General features: G+C 47.7%; 1 long non-coding RNA gene across 1 annotated transcript; it reads left to right on the forward strand.

Moving 5' to 3' along the window:
- Window positions 1–11858: 11858 nt before the first annotated feature.
- LOC125618680 lies at window positions 11859–17050 on the forward strand. Its single transcript, XR_007350054.1, has 2 exons — window positions 11859–15450; window positions 16075–17050. It is a non-coding gene; the product is annotated as an uncharacterized LOC125618680 (long non-coding RNA).
- The last annotated feature ends 9025 nt before the right edge of the window (window positions 17051–26075 follow it).

Here is a 26075-nt window from a genome sequence, read left to right on the forward strand (position 1 = left end):
AGGTAATGGCAAAGGGTATCATTTCCTGTCTACAAATATTTACACTTTAAGGAAAAAATGGGTTATACTTCCAGGTATGATGAACGAAGACCCTACTTGATGATCCCACTCCTTCCACCCACAAGAATACCACTGCAAAATCTGGAATAAGGACACACAGACTGGGTTCACAGCTGCATGGGAGGAAGACAGATGGCTACTAACCCCCACCCTGAAGGAAAGGAACAAGTCTGACTCCGGCTACTGAGTGCAATGTGCGCATAGAAGCACCACAGACACAAAGCGTGTGGTCTTTCAGGCCTGAGGATTAAGAACAGTGAAGTCAGGAAACCATAACCACTAAAAATAACAGAAAAATTCTGGAAGGGAAAGAACCAGAGAGAGGATCCCAAACACTGCTCACACGGGTCTTTGTTCTGCCTGGGCCAGCCAAATGCAAAGATCTGAACAGAGATTGGAAGCATCATATAAGATAACTTTGCAATTGAAACCTACCTAGTTCAGAAAACACTTGCTAAGACAAAGGTAATGATGCTCAATGGAGAATTTCTACAATATAATGTTCAAAATGTCCATCATGGAATCCAGAGTTACCTGACTTATGGAGAACCAAGAAAATGAAGCATCTCCTCAGGGGAAAAGAAACGACTCAGTCCAGACCCTGAGATTGAACAGATTCTGAAACTATTAGACAATGATTTAAGAGTAGCTCATATCTGTCCTCAAGGAAGTGAAACCAAACCTATAGATATGTCCCAATACTGGGAATCAAACCCAGGGGTGCCTCACTACAGAGCCATACCCCAACCTTTTACATGTTTATTTTGAGACAGTGTCTGATGGAGTTGCCCAGGATGGTCTCCAACTTGTGACCCTCTTATTTTTGCCTCCATCCAAACATACTTTTAATGCAGGTCCCTCTAAAAACACATGGATCTCATCACTCTTTTCAAATATCCATTTGAATCCAAATTCATCTCGTTTAAATATTCAAAAGTTACATAAACAATTCTTTTTTAACTGTCAGAAATTTCACAGTGCTCTTTCCTTCTTGCAATAAAATGCTCATTTCACTACTCCCTACAGAATCTTGTCCAAATGTAAAATAATTTTATTGTTCAAAATCTTATGATTACTCTATCGTAGTTCTCCCTCTCTCTTAAAAGGTATTAAAATTTTGTTTTATAAATGGGCATAAGGCCCTAGGTGTTAAGAATATCTAAAATTGAATGATAATTCTCTACAGTATTGCTGTACCATTGGTTTATAAATGTGTTATAAATTTTGATAAATAGTCAACAGAACAAAATTTCATTGCAAATGTCTATCTTAATGAGACAGATAAAGTGATTTTATTTTAAAATTTGTTTATGTGTTCTTGGATGAATATTATTTATTGATAGTGTAAGCTAATGTTTCTATATTTCATATGTGTGAATACTGAGGATCTTCATATAAATAAGATGAAACTGAAAGGGAGTTGTATTAGTCACAGTTAACAATTTTTGCTTATCAAAAATAATCCTTGGGCTGGGGTTGGGGCTCGGTGGTAGAGCGCTTGCCTAGCATGTGTGAGGCACTGGGTTCGACTCTCAGCACTGCATAGAAATAAATAAAAAGGTTCATCAACAATGAATAAGAATATCTAAAAAAAATCCTTAATGATCCCTCATGAACATGTTCAACTTTGTAGAAAGCAAATAATCGTGAACTATTTGATTTGCGAAGATTTTTTTCTCTTAGGTCATTAGAAATATTTTCTTGTCACAGAAATAATATTTAAAATTGTCCCTGTGTCTGGTGCCCTGGATCCTCTCTCACGCTGGGTGATCACTGAAGGAAGTTTCAGTGGGCGTCAGGAGTGTGCCTCACATGACGTTGGGCGAGAGGTCAGTGGCGAGGGGAACTCTGGCACCAGCAGCCATGTTCTTACTCCGACTCGGGAGGGTTTAGACAGAAGGATCTAGAAATTGGCTCCACTGAATGTCTGCACTCTGTGTTCTTCCTGGAGCTCCACATCATGTGAGTTCCTGCTCTAGTTTGAGAAGACCACTGACAGAGGAACGCACCCACAGGAGTGAGAGAACAGAGATGCGGTTTAGAATCGTCAGGCTTCTTCGCCTGCCTGTGGAAGGCCCTGGCTCCGTCCCCAGCCACACACACACACACACACACACACACACACACACACACAGTCTTTTGCTTGAAAAGATAAGAAAGAAATTCAGACTAATCGCAGTCTGCAATTCAGCATAAAAGTGGGAAATCTTGGGCTGGTACAGATGAGCACAGTCTTATGGTTTGCAAGTAGGTGTTCCCCAAAAGCTGTTAATGTAGGACTGTTTAGAGATGAAATGATGAGATTATGTGAGCTGTAGCCTAATGAGTGGATTGATCCATTTGATGGAGTAATACTTTGAATGGATTACTGGGGGGGACCGTGGAGGTGGGTCTCTTGGGCTTATATTTCGTCCCTGGTGCCTTACCCCCTCTCTCTGCTTCCTGGCTCCATGAGCCGAGCAGCTCTCCTCACCACGGACCCTCTGCCATGAAGTTCTGCCCACCACAGGCCCAGAGTGGGAGCCTAACTTCTGAAACTGTGAGCCCCAAACCAACTTTTCCCCTGTCAGTTGTTCTGGTCGGGTATTTTAGATCACAGGGACAAGAACTGACCAGCGCGTGTGGTATCTCAAGGGCAAGTGACCCAAACGAAGTCTTGGATTTCCTGGGGAGACAGAAAGCAGCGTTTTCCCTCTCAGCAGTACAAAGCAGAACCTCACTGTGCAGAACTGCCAAGGAGCGAAGGGGAGAGCAGCCGCAGAGGGTGGGAGCAGCCGGCCGGGCAGGCGCCACTGTATGGGCGGACTGCAGCGTGTGCGTAGAGTCCGAGGATGTCTGCGGTGTGGACAGCTTCTAGGCTATCAATAACACCAGAAGGCAACCACCCATTTCAGTGAGGTTCGACCCGGGACATAGATAAGAAGACAAGCAGGAGAAGACACTCGGGACTGGAGCAGTGGTGGCATGTGACTGAGGGCCCGCGGTGCTCAGTGGTGCAGTCTCTGGTTGCCCCAGGGGCGCAGTTCTTCTCATGGACTCCTGATTGTCAACGTATCACCTTAGACAGTGCCTCATATCTCAGTCACCATCTTTGAACACTGGGAGCTCTCTGTTTCTGTGTTCAGAAGACGGTGTGGAGAATAGCAGTCACCATTTATTTAGCGTCTACTGTGTACAAAGCACTGAGCAGGGTATGGCGTGGGTTAGAGAGGAGAGGGCTTGCGGGGCGGGCGGTGGTGAGGCTAGTCCTGCTGCGTCTCACTTGCAGGAGGGTGAATAGGTAAGTCCTTAAACGAGACGCTACGGCTGGGGTTCTTTTAAGTGGCAAAGCCAAACCCACGCTAGCTCAAGGAGGAAAAGAGAGGGAATTTTGGCCCCTGGACCTCCTTTCTGGAGCTGAGAGTGCGTTTGACGTCAAACAGACCGTACAGCCGTTTCTCAGGGGAAAACCTGGGTGCTGTTGTCAAGCTGGGGTGCAAACCCACACAGTCCAAATGGCCTGCGGAGAACAGCTGAAACGCGCTATTAACCTTCACAGAAGTGTAAGATTGAAATGTCTTGAATCATGTAGCGTTCTTAGTGGGGAACCTGGTAAAAACTCGGGAGGCACACAGTCATTAGGGCACAGTGCTAAGTGCTGAGAAAGAGACACAGGAGTAAGCTCCCTGACTCCGGGAGACTACGCTGGACCCAGGGGGGACCTGAGGAAAACATCTTGATTGTTACTGCAGTTCGGTCCTGGAGTGGGGTGGTGAGCTTCACAGGAACAGGAGGAGAGGGCAGCCCCCTTCGCAGGAAAGAGGGAGTGGCCTGCTTTGGGAACCATTCAGAGAGGCCAAACATTATTTCAGGGATGTTGAATTGAAGGGTGTTATGGTTTGGATGTGAGGTGTCCCCCAAAAGCTCACCTGTGAGACCATGCAAGAAGGTTCAGAGGAGAAATGATTGGGTTGTGACAGCCTTAACCCAACCAAGGGATTAATCCCTAGCGGGATTAACTGAGGGGTAACTGAAGGCAGGTGGGGTGTGGCTGGAGGAGGCATTGGGGGCAAATATTTTGTATTTGGCTGGTGGAGTCTCTCTCTTCCCTCCACCACACTCTTCCACCATGATGACCTGCCTCACCTCGGGCCCTGAGGAGTGGAGCCTGCTGTCTATGGATGGGACCTCTGAAACCGAGAGTCCCCACATACACTTTTCCTCTCCTAAAATCCTTGTGGTCAGATCTTTTAGAAACAGCAGTGAAAAAGCTGACTAAAACAAAGGGGGCGGGGCCAGATGGCTGCCTGCCTCCTTCCTGCTCTAAAGTCCCAGGGAGGAACACTATGTCGTCGCGATACAAGAGCCAGAGAGTGGGACTGAGCCAGGTGTCCATCGCTGATGAGCTGATAAATGAAACGTAGCACACTCACACAATGGGCCGCGATTCAGAAATACAAAGCCGTGGAGTACTGATACTCGCTAGGACAGGGGTGAAGCCCAGGGGCAAAGACCAGCCACAGAGGACCACGTCGTGCATGATCCTGGTCACATGAAATGCCCACAATGCACGAATCCGAAGAGACGGAAAGCAGAGTGGTAGCTGCCCAGGCCTGGGGAGGGGGAGGAGGGGGAAATCTGGAAATGGGCAGGACGCTTCTTTCCAGGATGATGAAGACATTCTGGAATCGACTGTGGTGCTTGCCTAATTATGTGAGTGTACTAAGACCATCCATGGTACACTTTAAGTGGATAAATGGCATGGCCTGTGAACTCTCTCTCAATAATGCTTTTATTTAAAGAAAAAGTGCATGCAGAAGAAATTCTAAGAGGAGAACAGAGCTGGGGCTCTGGCAGAATGAGGCTCGGGACTGTGCGGTTTGACAGAGGGCTGAAAGAGGCAGAGGCCAGATGCCAGCGCTAGACCCGGGAGGAGGCGTTCATGGCAACCACTCTACACTGTAGACAGCTGCCGCAAGAGGACCTCGGGGGCGGGGGTGCCAAGGGTGCTGGGTGCATTACAGGGCCCCAAGGCAGGCCTCTCTGCTCCAGCCCCAGCCCTTGGCCAGCTCTGCACGGGCAGGTCTTTCAGATGGCCAGCCCCTCCATCGCCACACCCTGTCCTGGGGCTAAAGGCCTTTCTTTTCCCTGAGCCCCGTCCTCTCCTGTTGCAGTGTCTCCTCCCCCTTTTTTTGTTTTGTGCTTACCCAACTAGTTCTCTGTCCTTGGCTAGGCTATTTCTTCTTTTATGATCATCAGTGAGTCAGCCTTTGACTTTTATATTTCATTTATTCTTCCCTGGGGTCCTCTGTAACACTATCATAAATGTGAAGATTCACTAATACACTTAAAATGAAAAGATCCATTTTCTCAAGTGCTATTAAGATGAAACATTTTAGACAATAAGAATAAGGACAAAGTAACCTGACATTTAGTTAAACAGTTTATACAAAGAAGAACTTGAGGGACTCCTTGAAAGACGTTTTCTCTTTTGACTCTATGTGGTAGTAGGGGCGCAGGTGTATGTCTTACCTAGGGTTTGTTTGAAGAGTCCTACTCAACTAAAACAAATGCTAGATTTCACATCCATTTGTCCATTCAGTCATTCCTGCATTCATTCATTTGTTCAAAACCACTGTGTAATGAGCATCTGCTGTGAAGCAGGCACCCGTAGGTGTGGGAATATGAGAATGTGAGAGGCTCCGGTTCTCATGGTGATGCACCCCAGCAGGTGGTAAGCACACACAGGTCACGAGTAATTGTAAGATCAGAGTTGCCCTGCGTCATCAGGGAGCAGTGGAAGTCACTGTCATACCATTTCACAGGACCTCGGGTTTCTCGCCCCTCTTCCTGCACTTGCTTTCCAAGGAAGTCCCCCAAAGTGCTGGTGAGGACTGAAAGGGAGGGAAAAGGCACCCCTCCAAGCCTTTAGCACACAGTGGGAAGCTGGAGGAACCTCACTTGTTCTAACTGGTCAACACGTCGGCACCGAGGCACATTGCAGTTTACCATTTTCAAGTAGGTGTTTTAGTTAATTCAAGTGGAGGTCACTCTAATTAAATGAATGGATCTCATTTTTTAAAGATTTTATATGAATTTTAATTGAAGAATTAATTTTAAAATTCATTTTGATTCAAGTATAAGATACATAAGAACGATCTGAAGGTCATATGTATACAGGGGGTGATTTCACAGACTGTGCACACCTGCAGAGCCACACGGGGTGTGCTGAGCCCCCAGAAGGCCCACGTGCCCCTTTCATTCTCTAAACCCCGATTTCAGGAGGGCGGATACTTTCTGGCACTTGTTCCGAGCTAGGCTTTGTTAGGCTCGTCTTTCAAAGATGCCATATCATATGAAGAGTACCTTTTATTTATTTTCACGTGCATGTTAAAGGATCCCCTGGGGATCTATTTGATACTATTCATTTGATTGACAAATCCTTCTTTTTCAGAGAGCCAGACCTGTCCTTCAGCCCAGCATTGTGGGCACTCCTGGGGCTTTCCACAAGTTCAGGAAATTTCCATGATGCCAGGGGCCTTGCAGCCCTGAGCAGGAGTGGGGAAGTGGAAGTTTCTCTGACGGCTGTGCCAGGCCCTGGAGCAAACCAGAGCCAGGATTTCTTAATGCATTTCCCCCTTCCTCTGGGGAGCACAGCGAGCCCTGTGCCCTTGGCCACTTCCCTCCCATCCTTTCCTGTCCATAATGCCGATTACGGGATTTCATATGACTTGCTAATTCCTCTGAATGGTGAAGGTCACTGTAGGGTGAATGTTCCTTAGACCACTGTAATCACAAGGTTGCTAGAGAGGTTCACATCCAGTGTTCGGACTCTGTGCCCTCGAATTCTGGGAACTCGTGGCAGGACTGTGGAGGGAAGAAACAAACCCAAAGGACCTGGTAGTAATAGGAATGGAAAAGGCACCTCTGTCCACAGGAGGACTGGCCTTCACGGAGCAAGGTCCTGAGGGAGGATTGAAATCCCCAGGAACAGTGTAGGTCTCAGAAACTTGGCCAGGTCTCAGAATTTCTGACAAGTTTTCTGTGCGAACACGCACCTGCCTCCCCTGAGTTCCGATTCTCTTCCACTATTCGTTTGCTCCGACGTCAGCTGCGTTAAAGGTGCTGGATCTTCTCTCCCTCTTCAAGCCCCAACCTGGATGTTCTGTTTCTTCCCTTGGGAGAGACGACTTTATCCCCTCCTTTCCTGGGAATTTAGAGGTCATCCAACATGATCTTCCTTTTTTTCTTCTTGCTCTTTTCTCTGTCCCTGAACACAATTTTTCACATGTTCTTTATTTTCAAGCGTCTGAAAAGATAAAACCCTGCTTTGGGTCCCAAGATGGTTCTAGGTGCTTATTCTCCCATACAATGCTTCCTAGTCATCTACCACCTCCCTAAACAGGTTTGAAATATGCAAAAGTAGAAGCTGTAGTGGCACACACCTGTAACCCCAGCAGCTGGGGAGGCTGAGGCAGGAGGATGGCAAGTTCAAGGCCAGCCTGGGCAACTTGGCAAGGCCCTAAACAACTTAGTGAGACCCTATCTCAAAATAAAAACAGAGCTGGAGATGTGGCTCAGAGGTAAAGCACCCCTGGATTAAATCTCTAGTACCCCCTCCCCCAAAATACACAACATTAGAGAGAATAGAATAATGATCCCCTATAAGCCATTCTCAGACTCAAAAGTTACCCTTTCCCTGCGCGTTCTCTTTCCTTGCTCCTCTGTCACTGAAGTATTTAGGAGCATATTCCATCACCACCTCATCACTGCCACTGTCCTCACCCTGGTCTGGTCACGAGTGTGTTTCACAGGATTCAGTGGCCCCTGAATGGGTCTCCCCACCTCTGCTCCGGCCTCCTTCAGTCTAGTCATGGTGCAGCAGCCACTGTCACCTGGTTAAGGCGCAGAATGGTGATGCTGAACCTCTGCTCTAGCACTGCCCACTGTTGGAGGCTGTAGCTGTCCTGGGGTTTCCTTGGGCTGTACCCGCTCACTCCACCACTTCTCCATGCCACGTTCTCTTGTTCTTCTTTTGCTCACTGCACCCCAGGCACTGGGACCCTGGGTCCTCTGGCTCGAGGGCTCTGCACTGTGGTCCCTTCTGCCTGCAGCACTTCCTCTAGGCATCTGCGAGAGTCACACTCTGATTGCTCTTGGATGTTGCTGAACTGTCACAGAAGAGAAGCTGTCCAGTTGTGGCAGCAGACGCCCGTTTACCTTCACATTCCCTTTCTCCATTCCTCCGCTCTGCTTCCCACTCTCCCACCTCTCAGTGTCATTACTGTGTCCCTAGAGGGAACACTCTGTGCAAAGGAAGGGAGGCAGTCCTAAAAAGGAAGGTGGACGGGGTCCATATTTCCCCTCTGCTGGATCCACGAACATAGCATCTCCCACCCCCGCTTACCCATGCTGCTCCCTGATCTGAGCATCTGGGAGCAAAGGGAGGGGGGCGATGGTGAGTTTTAACATGGAAGGGCATTTGGAGAAGCGACTTGTTTGAATCAAAGGCTTATCCAAGCTGTGACCTTCAAATGCCCTTCAAACTCTGGAGACCCTTCACATCCTTCCTAGCAACCACTTCTACGTTCGCACCTCTGAGAAGACATATTTACCTTGTGCCTTTTGCAGCTTTTGTTCAGCTCTGTGAAAAGCCGCAGTGAAAATCTCTTAAGTGTCAGACCAAAGAAAATTGGGCACGGCCTCCTGGCCCCTGCAGAGAACAATCAAACGGCGCGTCCTGCTGCCTGCAAATAAACACACACAGGTCTTGCTCCTGTCACTGCTGCACTGCCTGCCACCAAGGCCCAGGGGAAATTAGAGACTGTCTGTCCCCAGCCAGGCTGGAGCAGGCTGATGGATTCCTCTTGGCTAGGGCTGCCTCCACCTCTAAGAACAGAGGCCTGTGGCCCGGTGGCTTCCACACCTGCCCACAAACTAGAATTGCTTAGAGGACATTAACAGGTTTCTGGATGTTCTGAACCTGAATCTTTGGGTGGAGGCCCAGAAACCTTTATTCTAGCTAGCTCCGTGTGTGTGTGTGTGTGTGTGTGTGTGTGTGTGTGTGTGTGGTGGGGGTTTCTACGGCCCTCTGTAACTGTGCCATGCACCAGGGTCTGAGAAGCACTCCCCTTCCTTACTCTCCTCTAAGTCGTCTCCCTCTCCTCCCTTTCTCTCCTTCCCACCTCCTTCTCCTCTTCCTTCTGGGCTGGGACTTGAACCCAGGGCCTGGTGTCAGCCTAGCTGCCCTCCGCAGCCTTCCATTTGCCTGTGCTAGGAGGCAGGTTGTGAATAAATCCTACCTCCAATGGCGTTGTCCTCCGTGAGAGGGAGGTGGAGCCTTCTAATTCCTAAAAACCCTGTCTGGCTCTGCCTGGCTTAGAAACTTTGTCCCTCAGCCCTACCCTGTGGGCACTTCCCACAGTTATCATCTGTCCCCTAACATGGTCCCTCTTCATGATGGTGTGTGGGGTTGGAGGAGGGGACAACTGGGGGAAGCACCAAATGACAGGGAGCCTTGAACATAGCTAGGTAGGGAGCAGGACAAGGGGAGAGCGTTTGCCAGTGTTTAGCCAGGGACAGAGCACTGTGGCTGGGGGGTGCGGGAAGCGTGACTGGGGGAGGCAGCTGCTCTTGAGGACCACCATCCCCTAGGAACAGGTGAGCATCAGTTGCCTGCCTGGGACAGTGACAAACTTTGGAAAAGAATTGCCGTGTGGCATCTTCCAGCTTGGGGCTTGGATCTGACTGGTTACTCCTCCTCTGCCTTTCCCCCTTCTGAACAGCCTTGAACAAGTACAGCAGGAGGGAGGAGGTCTGGGCCCAGAGTCAGTCAGACAGAATTTGTAAATGATGGTGCAGCTCTGGGCTCCCTCTTCAATCTTTCCTGGCAGAAGGAGCCCGCTCCCCAGGATTGCAGCCGGTTGTGGGGTTCAGTGCTGCTCCGGGGCTCCAGCCAGCCCTAGAGTGGAGCGTCTGCCTTTCCAGACTGTGAAATTCTAGAGGCCACGGCTCCCGCTTCAGGCTCCGATCAGATCACGAATCCCGCGGTTATTCATGGGGTGCCTGCTGGAGTCTAGGCGCTGTACCCTGTGGCCTGTAGATTTGATGGGGTAGAACCAGAGTAGGCGGGGCACCAGGGCCACAGTGACGGTGAGTGTGGACTCCCAGGACATGAGACGTGACCCCCCGGGTACTCTCAGGCACTTTGCAGTATAATGCGTTCCGTCGTCACTAGGATCCTAGCCTTGCTGATGTTATGTTTTCTTATGTATGAGGAACTAAGGTACGGAGAGCTCAAGAGAGCAGTCAGGGCCCCAGCAAGGGACAGGAAGCTGTTGGGTTCCCTCAGAAGCAGAAAAGAGCCACTTCTGTCTGGCCAGTAAGTGGAGGCTGGCCTTCAGTGAGTTAAAGGAAGAGAGGTATCTAGAGATCACCCACGAGGACACTTGTAGTGAGAAATTATAGCAATTACAGAAACAGGCTGAGAACTTTCTTTAATTTTCTATAAATTGCAATATGATACCAAGAAGTTCAACCACCTTCAATCACTATTTCCATAAAGTCCTTAGGCACTCTCTTCAGATACAGCTATAAATTCCTTTCTGGGTCTGTTGGGCTCTGAGAATTATAGTCAAGGGTTTATCCAGAGGCTGCAAGTCAAGAACCAGATCCCCTTAGAGAATCCTTTTTCTTTTTGTTAACCCAGGGCTGGGGGAGCACCAGGCAAGCTGGGCAGGCGCACAGCTGAGCCACACCCAGTCCAGAGAAGGCTGCTTTGAAGAAAGAGCTGCCTCCAAGTCTGTCTGTTCTGCTCTCAGGGCTGGGCCCAGGAAGTGTGGGGAAGGGAGCAGAGAAGACATGCCCCGTGGGTCGGCTGTACCCTCCAGTCAACCTGCCGTTAGCTCATCAGTCTCTCAACAGTGCTGGGCACACGGTGTGTGCTCTGTGAAGATTTGCTGAATGAATGGATAAGTGACAGGGGACAAGCACAGAGGACACCTGGGGAAAATGTTCACACTAGGCACCTGGTGATCTATGTGAGGTAGAAGGGAAAAGCCAGAGTCTACTCACTGGCCTGAGTAAGGAGGGATTGAGGGGGGTGCCCTGCCCGACTCCACGGGCACTGGCTTGTAGTAGCTTCTGGAATATTTCAATCCCTTTCCAGATGTCCCCTGTCACCCACCTTCCCTCCCCTGTCCTCTCCTGATCTGCTCTCTGGTGAGGCACATGGAAAAAGCCAAAGGTTTCTGGCCTCCTTTAGCCTTACCACGGAGAGCTGGAGTGATGCTAGTCCTGTCCTTACAGACTTGGGACAGATGCTGGAGGAGAGAAGCAGTCTCCCTCTTTACTACTTACAGGGTCGAGTCTCCTCCCTTCTGGTGCCTGGCGTGGAAACCCCTCTGTCCAGACCAGCTTCCTGGGTGAAGACTTGTCCTGCTCTGAGCCGGAGTGGCATTATCTCAATTGTGAAGTCCTTGCCAACCTGCTCAGGTAGGATTAATGGCGTGGTCTACTTTGCTCTCTGTTCTTCATACGCAAGTGCATATACTGTTACATGAATGGAGGAGTGAATGAGTCAAGAAGTCTTACCTTGCTCTTCCTGGTAGCTCGAGAACTTTGCCCAGCACTTGGCCCAATGACCACAACGTCACAGCACCAAGTGGACGTTCAGTAAGTATCAGCCTTGCTGGACTTCACTTTCCTTTTTCTCTTCTTGATGCAAAGACCAGAACATGTTAGTGCTGAACTTAAGGGGTTATCAGCTCTGTCACACCACCCAGTGCAGGAGTCCTCTGTAAAGAGGTTTTATGGTCTACTTGAACATCCCCAGGGGCAGACGCTCCCTCCATGAAGTTAGCGAAGCACTCTTTTATATTGAGTTAAAAATCATCTCCCAACAGAGTTCACCTATCGGTCCTACTCATCACTGCTCTCCCCTATTTAGTTGGAATTATCCAGAATGAATCGATCATCCTCCATATACCATACTCGGGTATATGAAAACAACTATCATATCCCATAATTTTCTCCTTTCCCAAACTGGACCATTCTATGCCAAGTTAAACGTCCCCAGGACCTCATAGCCCTCCGTCTCTCGGTCAGCCTTGACGTGGTCCTTCCCTACCTTCTAGTCACTCACCCTGGCTTCTGCAGAGCTCCTCTCAGGGCGGGAACCATGGCATTTCCCTGATGATCAGCGAACACCTTTGCAGGTCCCAGTTAGCAAGCTGCGTCTCTTCTTTGGAAAACGTCTGTTCAGATATTTTGCCACTTTTAACTGCATAATTGATTAATTTGCCTTTGGATAGTTTAGACATCAACCCTTATCAGACACACGGCCTGTAGGAATTTCCTGCCTCTCTGTAGGTGGCCTAGCGTTTGCTCCTTGTTTCTGTTGCTGCCCAGAGCTTTTGGCTGAATGCAGCCCTTCCCGTTTATTTTTGCTTTGGTGTCATATCCAAAAAGTCACGGTCAGGACCGGTTGTCAAGGAGGTTTTCCCGTTTCCTTCTAAGGAGTATTGTGGTTCGGGTCTTACGTTCAAGTCTTCTTCCAGGGTGAGCTGATTTTTATGAGTGGTAGGAGACGGAGGTCCACGTTCCTATGTTGAATGTGGATATCCAGTTTTCCTGACACTGTGGGTTGAAGATACTCTCCCTGCCCCGTTGTGCATTCATATATTAGCTGACTGTTTAAATGTGGCTTTATTTCTGGGTGCTGTATTTTGTCACATTGGTGTATGTGTCTGTTTTTGTGCCAGTACTGTGCTGCTTTGATTGCTATAGCATTATAGTATATATATTTTTTGATTAAATTTCATTTTTTGCTGAGCATATAATAATTGCACATGTTTAATGGGGCACAGTTTGATATTTCAGCACATGCATATGCACTCAGGGAGCAGATCAGGGTAATTAGCAGTTCTCTCTCCTTGTCACATTCTCATGTTTGGTGTTTTGAGTTCCTCTCTTCTGGGTCTTCAAAAGATTGTCATTGTGAACTGAAGTCACCCCCTGTGCTGCAGAACATTATAACTCATTCCTTTATCTAACTCACACCCATTATTCAACCTTCTTTATCCCTCTCTCCCCACCCTTCCTGACCCCTGATAATCATTATTCTACATTCAGATCCTTTTTCTAGCTCCCACACAGGACAGAGAATGTGCAGTGTCTGTTTTCTTTGTCTGGCTTTGCTCACATAAAGCAATGCTGTTAAGGTCCATACATTTTGCTGCAAATGACAGGATTTTATTCTTCTTTATGGCTAAGTAGTATTCCATGTGTATGTGCACATCATTTTCTTTTGCTATTCATCCATGAATACAAACGTGGGTTGACTCCATGTCTTGGCTAGGTAAATAGTGCTTCAGCGAATAGGTCTTCAGTGTGTTGTATTCCCTTGTTGTGGTGATTTTATTTCCTTAATCATATATCAGGAGTAGGACAGGTGGATCATATGGTAGGTCTATTTTTAGTTTTGTTAGGAACCTGTGTACTGTTCTCCACAGTAGCTAAACTAATTCAACTCCTACCATCGGTGTATCAGGGTCCATTTTCTCCATACCCTCACCAAGCAATTGTTATTTTTAAAAATTTTCTTGATAATAGACATTGTTACTGGGTGAGATTGTATATTATTGTGGTTTTGATTTGCATTTCTTTTGCAAATCAAAAAAAATCAAATAATTTCTTTTTCTTAAAAACCCATTAAAATTTCAGATTTTTTTTTTCTATTTCTGTGAAGCTGTTCTTGGAATTTTGCTGGAGATTGCATTGTATCTGTAGATCACTTGGGGTAGTTGGACATTTTAAATGACATTCATTCTTCCATGGGATACCTCTTCATTTATTTGTGTGTTCTTAAATTTCTTCTTATAGTCTTATAGTTTTCAGTGTATAGGTTTTTGCCTCCTTGGTTAAAGTTATTCTTAATTATTTTATCATTTTGGATGCTATTGTAAATGAGGTTGTTTTCTTAATTGTTACTATATGGAAATACAACTCATTTTGTATTTGAAACTTTATTTTTATTTTTAAAGAGAGAGAGAGAAAAATTTTTAATATTTATTTTTTAGTTTTCGGCGGACACAACATCTTTCTTTGTATGTGGTGCTGAGGATCGAACCCGGGCCGCACGCATGCCAGGCGAGCGCACTACCGCTGGAGCCACATCCCCAGCCTGTATTTGAAACTCTATTGAATTCATTAGTTGTAACAATTTTTTGATGGAATCTTTAGAGTCTTCTATGTGTAAGATTGTGTCTTCTGCAAACAGAGACAACTTTACTTCTTTCTGTCCCATTTAGACGCTTTTCACTTCTTTCAGCTTTCTAACTGCTCTGGGACTCTCACTGCTGTGTTGAATAGAAGTGGTGCCCGTGGGCACCTGGTCTTGTCCTGGTCTTGGAAGAAAAGCTTTCAGGTTTCATTGTTGAACGTGATGTGAGTGGTGGGCTCCTTGTGTGTGACCTTGTGTATGATGAGGTACATTCCTCCCATACCTAGTTTGTTGAGAGTTTTTTTTTTTTTTTTTTATCATCAAAGGATGTTGAGCTTTGTCAAATGATTTTTATATATTGATTGAGATATCACACAGTTTTATGATTTGTTCTCTTAATGTGGTGTGAGGGTCTTTCTTAACTAAGGTGAATGGGAATGTGGAACAGAACAGGGTGTCCATGTCTTTCCCCAAAACTCTTCCAGTGGATGCACAAACACTCTAAGAATTGCACACTCCAGGTAAGGACTGACCCAACCGGGAGCTGCTTTTGGGAAGGGCTTCCTTCCTCCCGACCTGGGTGGGGTCTACCTAACTCACGGCCAGGGAAACCCGAAGAGGGCAACGTTTGTCCTCCTCTGCGTCTCCTCTCAGAGAGAGCCTGGTTTGAGGCTCTGAGTTTTTTTCCAAGAATATTCTGGAGCTGGCCCTACACTTCCCAGACTCAGAAGTTATTCTCGGCTTAGAGACGTGCACGATGAAGAACTTGTGAAAAATAAAACAGGGTGACAGAGACAAACTGCAACCTGAAAAAAACCAGAAGTAGATGAAAGGAAGTGACTGTGGCCAGCGGAGGTCACTTGGTCAACACAGCACAAAAGAGTCATGAGTTTCAAGGCCTGAGGGTGGCCTTGTGCCAGAGGACAGCAGGCCAGGGGTTGGAGGGCGGGAGGCCGCAGTCGGGGAGGCTGAGCTGGGCTGACCAGGCTGTGATGGCACTGCTGTAGACCTGTCAGCGTGGGTGTCACGAGAAGGCAGCGACTCCTGGGACAGGGTCTACCTGGGGCTCTGAGCTGGCAGAGTCCTGTCTGCAGGGTCGCTGGGCAGCTGCTGAGACCTGCTCCTGGTTTCCTCTGAGCTACTTGATAGATGGAGCAGGGAGGCTGGCCATTACCTGCAGCTCCCCCCAGGTGGGTCCCACGTGGCATGGAGTGCACAGCCAGGTGTGCTTGTCCCGATGGGAGTCCCGAGGGGTTGGTCCCATGAAGGACACAGCTGGAGGCCAGCCCCTGTTGGCAGTGGACATGCCTAGTGCTGCGCCAGACCCACGGGAGGACCCCAGCCCACGTGGGAGGTCCCCAGCCCATGTGGGAGGTCCCCAGCCCACGTGGGAGGTCTTCCCTGGCTCGGATTCTGATTGGGTCATTTTTGCCTGGACCACTCATGATCTCAGGAGGAAACATTTGTTTGTGAAATGTGTTCCCAGCTAACTTAGGTCCCACGTCCCGAGGCTGCCTGCAGTCCTCCCGCCTGGGCACAGTCCTGGACACACATCTAGTCAGGTGACCACCTCACGTCCAGGCCAGTTCCCAGCCTCCTTTTCTTTCTCTCCCAGGCAGCAGAGCTTCTCAGGTGCCAGTGGCCGTTACTCCCGCCTCATTACGGCCTCCCTGCCCAGGGCACTGCGCTGAGCCTCGGTCATTTCAGTGGAGGACAGAAAGTACTGAACTGCCCGTCGGAGCCATCTGGTCCATCTCCTTGGGTGAGAACCATTTTGCCAAGGTGTCTAGGCGGAGGATTCTTCCTTTCCACAGAAAAACATCAACAGGATTAAGGAGAGGCTGATTTTCCGTGTACTTATTCCTGTTTCTTTCTACATACCACCACCCTAACTGAAGTCACAGCCGACAAGACTGGAGATTGGAAGAGGATCCAGCCCACCCAGGAGAACTAATGCCGGGTAGGAGTGTGGCATGTAGACAAAGCATCAAAGGACCAAGGAGATCTAAACGAAGATCAAACTCAGGCACAAGGATCCCATCAGAAGATTAAAGGAAGATACACACTATGACTCTAAATACAGAGTCAGCTTCCTGAATTTTCATTTCTCCAAATTAATAGGATTATCACAATCTGGAAAAAAAATGCCAATCGTATCCCCTTCAGGAGCTCTGTGGAGGTTGGCAAAATGAAGTCTGAAAGGAAAAGATGTTCCAGGTCTCTTAAACACGTTAAGAGGTCTACGGTCTAGATGGTTTAAAAAGGGACACCGCGGTTCCCTGCAAACAGACCCTTGGAAAGTGGCCTCCTGCGTGGGTGGTACGCTTGGCCATGTGATTGGTCTTCAGCCAGTGGACCAAGACCAAACGCCACCCGAGCAGGGACCCAAAGAGCCTATGTTCTCTGAAGCTTGCTCCTCTGCTGCCAGGAGCTGGGATCGTCCTGAGCAGCCCTGGGCAGTGACCCTGAGCAGGGGAGGCACGCAGTGAATATTTGCTGTGGAGTGAGAGAAGAATGAAGGAAGGTTCAACAAACAGTCATTGGATTAATTTTGTTAGTTATTTAAAATTTGAAAAATATCCATTTGGAGAGCCATCATCTCATGGTATACAATAAAATAAATTCCAGGTTAATTAAGGTTTTAAAGTGAAATACTCAATCTTTAAAAGAAACTAGAAGAAAATATGAAAGATCATTTATTTAATAGCATGAATTCACTAAGCTTAAGGCAGTGGGTGGAATTAAAAAGAAAAGAATGATTTAACCAATTCAGAAATCATTTCTGTAGTTTAAAAAAGAAGAAGAAAAATGAAAGATAAATTTTGAATAGAATTTGCAAAAATATTAAGGTCTTAAGAGTCTCATAATGTGCTGTTGTTCTCCTTTCAAGTTTGGAACCAGTTTAGGTATAGACACAGAAATTAGACTAATGGTCAAAATAACAATTTTATTGATGATTGAAGATAGACTAGAGTCTGGGGTTCGGAGATAAGGCTGCTGTGGGCTTCCTAATACTGCACCCCAGAAGCAAAGGTGTCTGCCCATCTTAGGATGGTTGCAAGTGGCCTGGGCAGGGTCTGCCTTGGACAACTCCCTTCACCGCAGAGGGCGGGAGGCAGGACTGAGCCTCTGTAGGAGAGATGAGAGTGGGAATGAGTTGAAGATGTCCTGCTCCTTATGAACTGGGTGAGTTCATTCTTTACCCATGAAGATGAGTAAGAAAAAGAAAAAGTGTTAGTCCAGGGCAGGGATTCTTAATTTTTTTGTGCACCACCACATTGGCAGCCTGGTGAAGCCTATGGATCTCCTTCTCATAATAATGTTTTTAAATTCATTTAAAAGTAGATAGAATTACAAAGCAAGTAAATTCTGCTGAAATTCAATTATAAAAATATTTCTGTAGTAGAGTGAAATAAATCTTTCTTAATTAACCCCTTAAATTAGTTAACCCATTATAACCAAGTAGCAGATCTAATAACGAATGTGATTTTGAAGTTGCAATGAGCATAAAACATATTTCAGCATCTGTGATGTGATTAGAAAAATATATATATAATTTCCTTTGGTGGCAAAGTCACAGTTACTGCCAATATTGACATGGTTGGTTTCTTACAGTCAAATCCTGATTTCAACTAAACGCCACGGACAGTAAATACAATATTTCCTGTTGATGTTCAAAGACACAGGCCTTTGCCCCTGTGAGACACAGCCCTCCACCCCAATTCCAGGGGACTCCAGGTAAAAGATCCTTTTTGAAAGGGAACTTGAAATCAGAAGGTTCTCCCTTAACACTGAAAATACAGGAGCCTCATGCAGACAGTCAGAAAGGCCTTATGAGGGGGTCAGGGTATGGTGAACAGACAGGCAGCGAGGAAAATGGGAAGAGCCATTTAACTAAAAGCACCCCGGGGAGCAGAAAGAAAGGATTTCTTTTTCTTTTTGCTGACTAGGCCGGATGCAACAAGCACCCACACAAACACGTACACATTTTCAAACTACTATTTTCACTACCACTTAAATTAAAACTGGCATAGTTATTTTAGAAAACATATCTTGAATTATTTGTATTTTGAATCAGTAATTCTTTCATTTTCTTTTTGTGCAGTTCCTGGGGTTAAACCCTGGGCCTCACACATGCCAGGCAAGCACTCTACTATGGAGCTATGTCCCTACTCCTTTTTATTTTTGTTCTTTATTTTATTGGGAGACAGGGTCTTGCTAAGTTGCCCAGACTGGCTTTGAACTTGTGATCCTCCTGCCTCAGCCTCCCAAGTAGCTGGGTTTATAGGTGTGCACTACTGTCAGGTAGCATTAGATGAGGTGGTCCAGGAGTTTAAGGAAATACCTAGTGCAGAATGAATCAGTCAATAAGCAGCCCTCAGGGACACCACAGGTCTGACAAGACAGTATGTCAGGACCCTTGCCTGATGTCAGCCCTATAATGATCCCTCTTACAAGAGGAAGATCGAGAAATTCAGGGGTAAGAACAAAAGGGCACAGATTCGTGTGCTCAGCAGGGCCGAGTTGCTAAGACTTCATAAGCAAGACCCTGCACAAACAACACAGAGGTTCCTGGACTGAGAAACATGATGGAGACTGGAGCCACTGACATGAGTTCTGCAGAAAGAGCTCTGGTTAGGACCTGTCAGCCAGGCCCAGAACACAGGTCACTGAATTGCCCTCAGGTAGTTAGCTACACAGGCTGTCCACCCAGAGCCCAGAGGTGACGCTCAGTCCAGACCTTCTCCCCCTCCCACCCCAGCAGAAGCTGGGACACCAAGAAGGGAGCTGGCCCCTGCTCTCTGAGAGGACCTGCTCTCTCCCTGAGGGTGCCCCCTTCTTTCTCTCCTTAAACGTTGATATACTTTTGCTAAGTCTCACTTCTCTTGAAACCCTTTTCTGCAAGAGCATAGAAGCCAAGAACACAATGCCATCTGCGGTAGGATCTCATCTTAGGAATCATCTTGTCTCCACGATCACAGCCGTACCGACTGAATTAATAGCCTCTTAAATCAATTTGATCTATTAGCATTTAATGACAAATAATTTAAACTCTAAGATTTTCTTCATGTTACTCGGATTACCCAAATCTTGACCCCCTGAGTCTACATACCAGCAGCTCCTTCTCTCACTGACTATCCGGGTCCCATGTGTCCTGTGTGCTCACACCCCACAGGGACCACGGCGTGCACAGCACTCTCAATCTGTCAGGGAGGGCCTCTTCCCCTTGGGGGGGGGACTGGCGCCTAGCACAGGACAGTGTGTATTTGGCTGTGGACATTTTGACATAGTATTTAGTGACCTGTGTTCATTCAACTTTTGACCAGAAGCTTTACTGTGTTCAGATTTTTGCTATTGATTTTTTTCCTCTGGTCTTCCTACCTGTTCACAAATCTTTTGTTTTGAACTTGGCCTCATTGGTTCATTCATTTTATGTGTGTTTCTTGAACCTCCATTTTGTGCCAGGCATGCTGCTAGCTATTAGAGATTCATTGATGAAGCGGAGGAACTCATTCCTGTCCTCCTGGACTTACAATCTATTGCAAGGCTCATTAAACTGTAGACCACGGGACAAATCCAGTCTGTCACCTATTTCTGTACAATCTGAAAGCTGTGAATATTTTTTTAATATCTTAAAACGTAATAAACATTGAAAGGAGAAAAAATTTCATGGCATGGATAATATATGAAACTCAAATTTCAGAGTCCATTGACAAAAGAGTCATTTGAATGCAGCCGGGCGACCTCATTTGTTTTAAGCCACAGCAGCAGAGTGGAATATCAGCCACAGAAACTGTATGGAATGAACCTGAAATACCTGCTATCAGTTCTTCATTGAAAACATATTCTGCATAGTGGGATATCAGAAAATAAATAAGCAAAGAGGAAATAAAACAATCATGTCAAATGGAATAAAGGGGAAAATGAGCCCGAGACACAGAAAGCCAGTTCCCTCTTGGCCCGCAGCAGATCCAGGGCCAGAGAGATCCACCTTGCCTGGAGCAGGACACTCTGGCCAGCCACCCTGGGTGGCAGAGGTGACAGGGTGGGTGGAGGCAGAGGTGCTGGTGTGGGAAGAGGTCGGGGTGCCGCTCCTTCGGGAGTTGCCTTTCCCAGGCTCCTTCCCCTTCCTTTGCCAGTGGTCTACATTCTAAAAAGAAGTGGGTCAGGGTCTCAGGTGATGTCAGAATGGTCAGATTCTATAGGAATTCAGCCTTGAGGCTGACAGACTGCCTCCTGGAGACTGGAAGGGGCCTCCAGTGACCCCGGGAGCCAGGCAAGTGCTCTCCGTTATGAGATATTGGGTGCCATGTGGATGAATGGCCAGGATGTAAAGATGGTCTAAAATAAAGTCACTAAATTCTGTAAAGCTCTTCCCTTCTTCCCAAGGCAAAGCACGTGAATGGCTGTGATGTTCATTTTGCAGAAAAGCTGTGCCTTGTCCCAGGGCAAGGTCAGCTGCAGTATTCAAGCCCTGAGTGGGGAGGGCCTGCTCAGTGTGTAGCGCCCTGCCGCTTGTCTCCTGCTCCTACTCGCCGCCGTCCTTTGTGCCCCTAAGTTCCTGAAGATGAGGCTCTGAGTCAGCAGCCCCTCCCCCACTCTCTCAAGGTTCTGGTTCTTGAATAAAACGAATTTCCTTCTCACCAACCCTCGTCTCTCAAGTATTAAGTTCTGAGCAGCCAGAGAGAGGTTGAGAGGCTTCCAAGGAGACACTGGTTCCTCGGGCCACTGGTCCTCCATGAACCTGCCCCTGTGGCTGCTTGGTGGACAAGAGCTGAGTTAAGAGAAAACTGGAAAAGAGCAGAAGTCAATGTCCAGGGGAGAGCGCCACCCAGCACTTACAGACCCCAACCTGGACTTCTGGCAGAGATGGAGCAGGCCAGACAGAGGTCCACCTCCCATGGACCCTAGGAGTGGGGACGACACAGGGTGAGACAAACTCTGGGCTTCCTGATCCTGTTTCCCCAGGTCCTGGCCTCAGAGAATCTCCCCCCCGCCCCACTTGCTCAGATCCTAAGAATGAATGAGATACTTATCGCAGAGCAACTTGTGCTTCCTGAAGAGAAGCACCATTGCAGTATAAAAGCGAATGTGCCAGACAGCTATCAAAGCTCAGAGCAAAGGAAGCTGCAGACTGGGAAGAAACCTGCAAGATGTACTTAACACTTCAGAGTCTTGTACAAATGACTAAGTACCAGGTCAGGAGAACCTGAAGAGGCTACAGTCCTCGCTAAACAATGGTAACAACCCCCAGTCCCGGGTAGCCAGGAGCGCTTTGCAAAATACCCACACACGGGGGCCTCCTTTCTTGTAAGGGAGGCACATTTCACAAGAAATGGACGCATTGTGACACGGTGGCTATTTTTATATCATTTAAAGGGAAGAGAACCCCAGACGCAGGAAGGGAAAACTCTAATCAAGTTCCCTCAGCTGTTAGGCGACCGAGTAAGGGCCAGAGTCCAGATCTTGGGAGGCCCAATCCAGGACCTCCTGAGAGCAGAACATGGCCCTCACCTCGAACCTCCTGGCTTGTCACCTGTTCAGTGAGTAACCTGCCTCAAGTCATCCTCTGGTGCAGTATATAGCTGCTTCTAAGGAGACTACACCTGGTTCCCAGGATGCAAACTCTTCCTTACTCTCAAGGTTTCAGAGTGAAATAAGTTTAAATTCCAATTTATCAAATAAGTTTAAGGTTTTAATCACAAAGAAAAACTCCATAAAGTTTCTTTGAGACAATTCTCTCTCTCAAATGTTCCGTGTCTAGCAGTGACTTCTGCTTCCCTCCGGTGTGGGACTTTACCTAAGTCCCTTTAGCCACTCCCTGGACATACTTCTACTTGCTGCAGGTGAATTGTGGACAAAAGAAGCGACCCTGGCCCTCTGTGGGGTGGGTGGGGGGAGGACAATATGCAAAATAAATGAAGACGTAATGTGTCTGGTGGTAATAAGGCCGAGGAAGAAGAGTTCTCAAGGGGGTGAGCAGGGGTACAGTGAGGTGCCGCTGTGGGACACAGGTCATCAGGGAACGACACAAGGGAGCAGACCTCATGGTCACCAGGACAGAGCTTTCCAAGGCGAGATAAAAGAACACACGTGTCCTTGGTAGGAAGTGCTGGTGTGTTTGAGCAACAACTTCTGGAACCGTGTGAGGCGTGACCCAAGCAGGAGGAGCGAGGGTGGGTGGAGGAGGTGGGATGCAGAGAGGGGAGGTGGGAGACGCAGGAACACAGGTTTCCAGTGAGTCTTCACAATGAATTGGCCTCATCTTCCTATTTTATAGTTAAGGAGATGCACAAAAAGAAATTTAACGATTACTGAAGGCTACCGCGGAGTAGTCAGAAATTTAAACCCAGAATTTCTGATTCCATAGTTTGTCCCTGTTTTCCTTCTTTTTTATCCTGAGGATCCCTCTGCTCCCATGCTCCTGAGCAGTGAGTTTAGACAGATAGCTGTGCCCATAGCAATTATATAACTTGACAGACATGTTTAAAGAGTAAACAGCAAGGAGAAATTCTTACAGGTAGCGGAATGAGAAGCAAATTCTATGAGATGCCTCTCCTGAGTCGTGCTTGATAATCTAGACAATGAAAAACTTTGGCTGTGACAAGAGGAAGAAAGGGGGGAGGAAGCTATGATAAGTCCTGGGAATGCCCAGCACCAGGACATACTGGCAGCCAGAGATCAAAGGGGCCTGGGAAGTGCAGCGGAGGCGACCGCCAGGCCAGCCCTGGGGCCACATGCAGAGGCTCTGCGCCCACTGTCTGGGAGATCTTCTGACATAGCAAAGGGTGGTCCCCTGCTTGCCTCATGTCCCTTTGAATATGGTCACAGAAGCTGGAAGTAGGTGAATTTCTTTCCTCGGTGGCTTCAAGATTCTGGGAAAGAGGGTTGCTCAGTCCCATCATGCCTAGTAACCATGTCCTGTAATCACGTTTTCTGACCAGCCCTGGGGCCCCCGCCGACCGTCAGCTGAGCCCACCCTACGCCCCTTCATCACAACTTGGCTTCTGTGCTTGATGGTACCAGAGACACCTCCAGAGAGTGGCTCCCCCAAGCATGGTCCCCTGTGGCTCCAAGCCAAGTCACCTGCTTGGTGTGGAAGGCAGGGCTTGGCCCAGGCAGGCAGGTGAGGTTTAGAAGACCCGGCTCACTCTCTCAGGGGGCAGCTTGACACATCTTCCTGCAGCCTTGGCGCTCAGGGATGATGGTGCCCTAAGGAATCGCAGGGACACTCGGGAACTGCTTTCCTTCAGGGCGCGTGTGTCCTGGAGGCCCCTGTGTCCTCCTGCAGATGCTCACCAGTTTCCTAACAGCGTCTTTATATGTGGAAACCTAGTAGGATGCTGAGACCAGGTCCCAGGAGAGGTCTCCCTGCCAGCCGGGGTTCAGGGCAGCCTAAGGCCCATGAGAAAAGTTAAGTGAGAGCGGGGGTCCAGGAAAAGGAAAGGTGACATTCAGCCAGGGAGGGCGGGACGCCGAGTGCAGAACCTGTGCTGGAAGACCCCGAGGTGACCAGTAGGCTCACCCCACCCACGGGTCCAGCTTCCTGTCCGGGTGCTGCAGGAATCTCAGGGAACATCATCATCTTCTCAAAACACTTCTCCCTCCTGATTGTTGCTGCCTAAAGTCTCTTCACTCAGAAGCAGACAAAGTTTGACATGAAAGCAAAACCAAGAAATAATAACAACAAAAAGAAAACCACAGGCCTCCCAAGCAATGATAAAAACCCCAGGAGGAGCAGATCTCAGCGGAATTCACTGCAGGGCAGCTTCCCGTCCATCCCTCTGAGGCGAGGTTGTCATCAGGGTAGGGAAAGAAGTGGCCTTAGCTTTCCATTGCCACAGACGTGGAGACTTAGAGGAACACACGTCTAATTTCTCACAGATCTGTAGATGGACAGTGGACATAGGGTTTCCCCAGACCAGATCAAGAGGTCAGCAGAGCTGTGATCCTCACTGGGGGTCTGGAGGTCGTTAGCCAAGCGTGGCCCTCAGCGGTGGTAGAGACTGAGGTCTCTCATTGCTGGTGATGGGCAGATGTCATTCGCAGTGCCCACGACCACTGTTACCTGGGTTCTGGCCCCTCTCTCATCTTCAAGGTCAGCAGTGATGGTTGAGTCCTTCCCTCGCTCCACACCTCTCCACCTTCCCCTCCACCCGCGGCCACTTCTGCTACATCTTTCTGACTCCAGCCAGAAAGATTCTCTCCTTTTTAGAGCTCATGTGATTAGATTGGGCTCCCCAAATAATCCAGAATCATCTCATTCTCTTGTATCTGCAAAGTCCCTTTTGCCACATGATTTAACATATTTAGAGGGTCCAGGATTAGGTGTGAACATCTCTGGAAAGGGGAATATTATTTGGCTTCCCACAGACATGGGGGGGAGGAGATGAGACTTTAAAAACCCATTATTTCTTTTATTCCTTACAATTACCAGGAAGCTACAGAGGCTCAGGTGTGTTAAGAACTAAACCTTTCAGTGCCAGGATCCGGGTGCAACTAGGAGAACTCACAGACAAACAGAGCATCAGACCTAGAAGGGGCTTAGAGATGACCTGGAACGAATTCTCACCTGTCCCCCTGGCCCCCGGAACCTAGAGTCCATGGACCCACCAGTGGGTGGAGAAGACAAGTATGCGTGTGTAAAGAGCAGGCTTGGTGTTTTATTTTTTTAATTCTTATTAGTTATACATTCTATGATAGTAGAATGTATTTTGACATACTGTACACATATGGAGTATAGCTTCTCACTCCTCTGGTTGTACGTGGTGTAGAATTATGTTGGTCTCGTAATCATATATGCGCATAGGATAGTGACGAATGACTCATTTTATTATCTTTCCTATTCCCATTCCCCTTCCCTTCCCTTTATTCCCCTGTCTAATTTAAAGTCCTCCTAGTCTTCCCTAATCCCCCCTTTATTATGAATCAGCATATCAGAGAGAACATTCGGCCTTTGTTTTTTTGGGATCGACTTATTTCACTTAGCATGATATTCTCCAGTTCCATCCATCCATTTACAAGCAAATGCCATGATTTTATCCTCTTTTATTGCTGAGTGTCATTCCATTGTGTATATGTGCCACACTTTCTTTATCCATTCATCTGTTGAAAGGTACCATAATTGGTTGGTTCCATAATTTAGCTATTGTTAATTGAGTTGCTATAAACATTGATGTGGTTGCACCATGGCAATATGCTGATTTTAAGTCCTTTGGGTATAAACCGAGGAGTGGGATAGCTGGTGGGATAGTGATTTCATCTCTAGTTTTCTGAGGAGTCTCCATACGGCTTTCCAGAGTGGTTGCACAAATTTGCAGTCCCACAGCAATGTACGAGTGTGCCTTTTCCCCCACATCCTCACCAACGGTTACTGTTACTTGTATTCTTGATAATTGCTACTCTGACTGAAGTGCGATGAAATCTCAGTGTAGTTTTAATTTGCATCTCTCTAATTGCTGGAGATGTGAGAGTGCTTCTGTGGTTTCCATAGTAATCTCAGGGTGACTACATGGAAAAAGTGTTAAGCACAAGGTCCGATGTTTCATTGATTGGGTTTCTTTAAACATCATCACAACAATCAACTGTGACAGACTTGCTTATATTGGGACTGGGGGTCTCCTCCGAGACCTGGCTCACGTCCACTAGCGGCTTCCTCCATCCTGGCTTGGTGCGTTCATCTGCAGCAAGGTCATGCGGAGCCTGGTGTGAAGCTGGCTGGATGTTGGTGCTGCACCCCAGGTTCTCTGACACTGTGCCCACAGGGCTAACTGGACATGGGGACGCTGAGACCGTTGGTTACGCAGGGAGTAGG

The sequence above is a fragment of the Marmota marmota genome, unplaced genomic scaffold (genome assembly GCF_001458135.2).
Source record: "Marmota marmota marmota unplaced genomic scaffold, marMar, whole genome shotgun sequence".
NCBI lineage: Eukaryota > Metazoa > Chordata > Mammalia > Rodentia > Sciuridae > Marmota > Marmota marmota.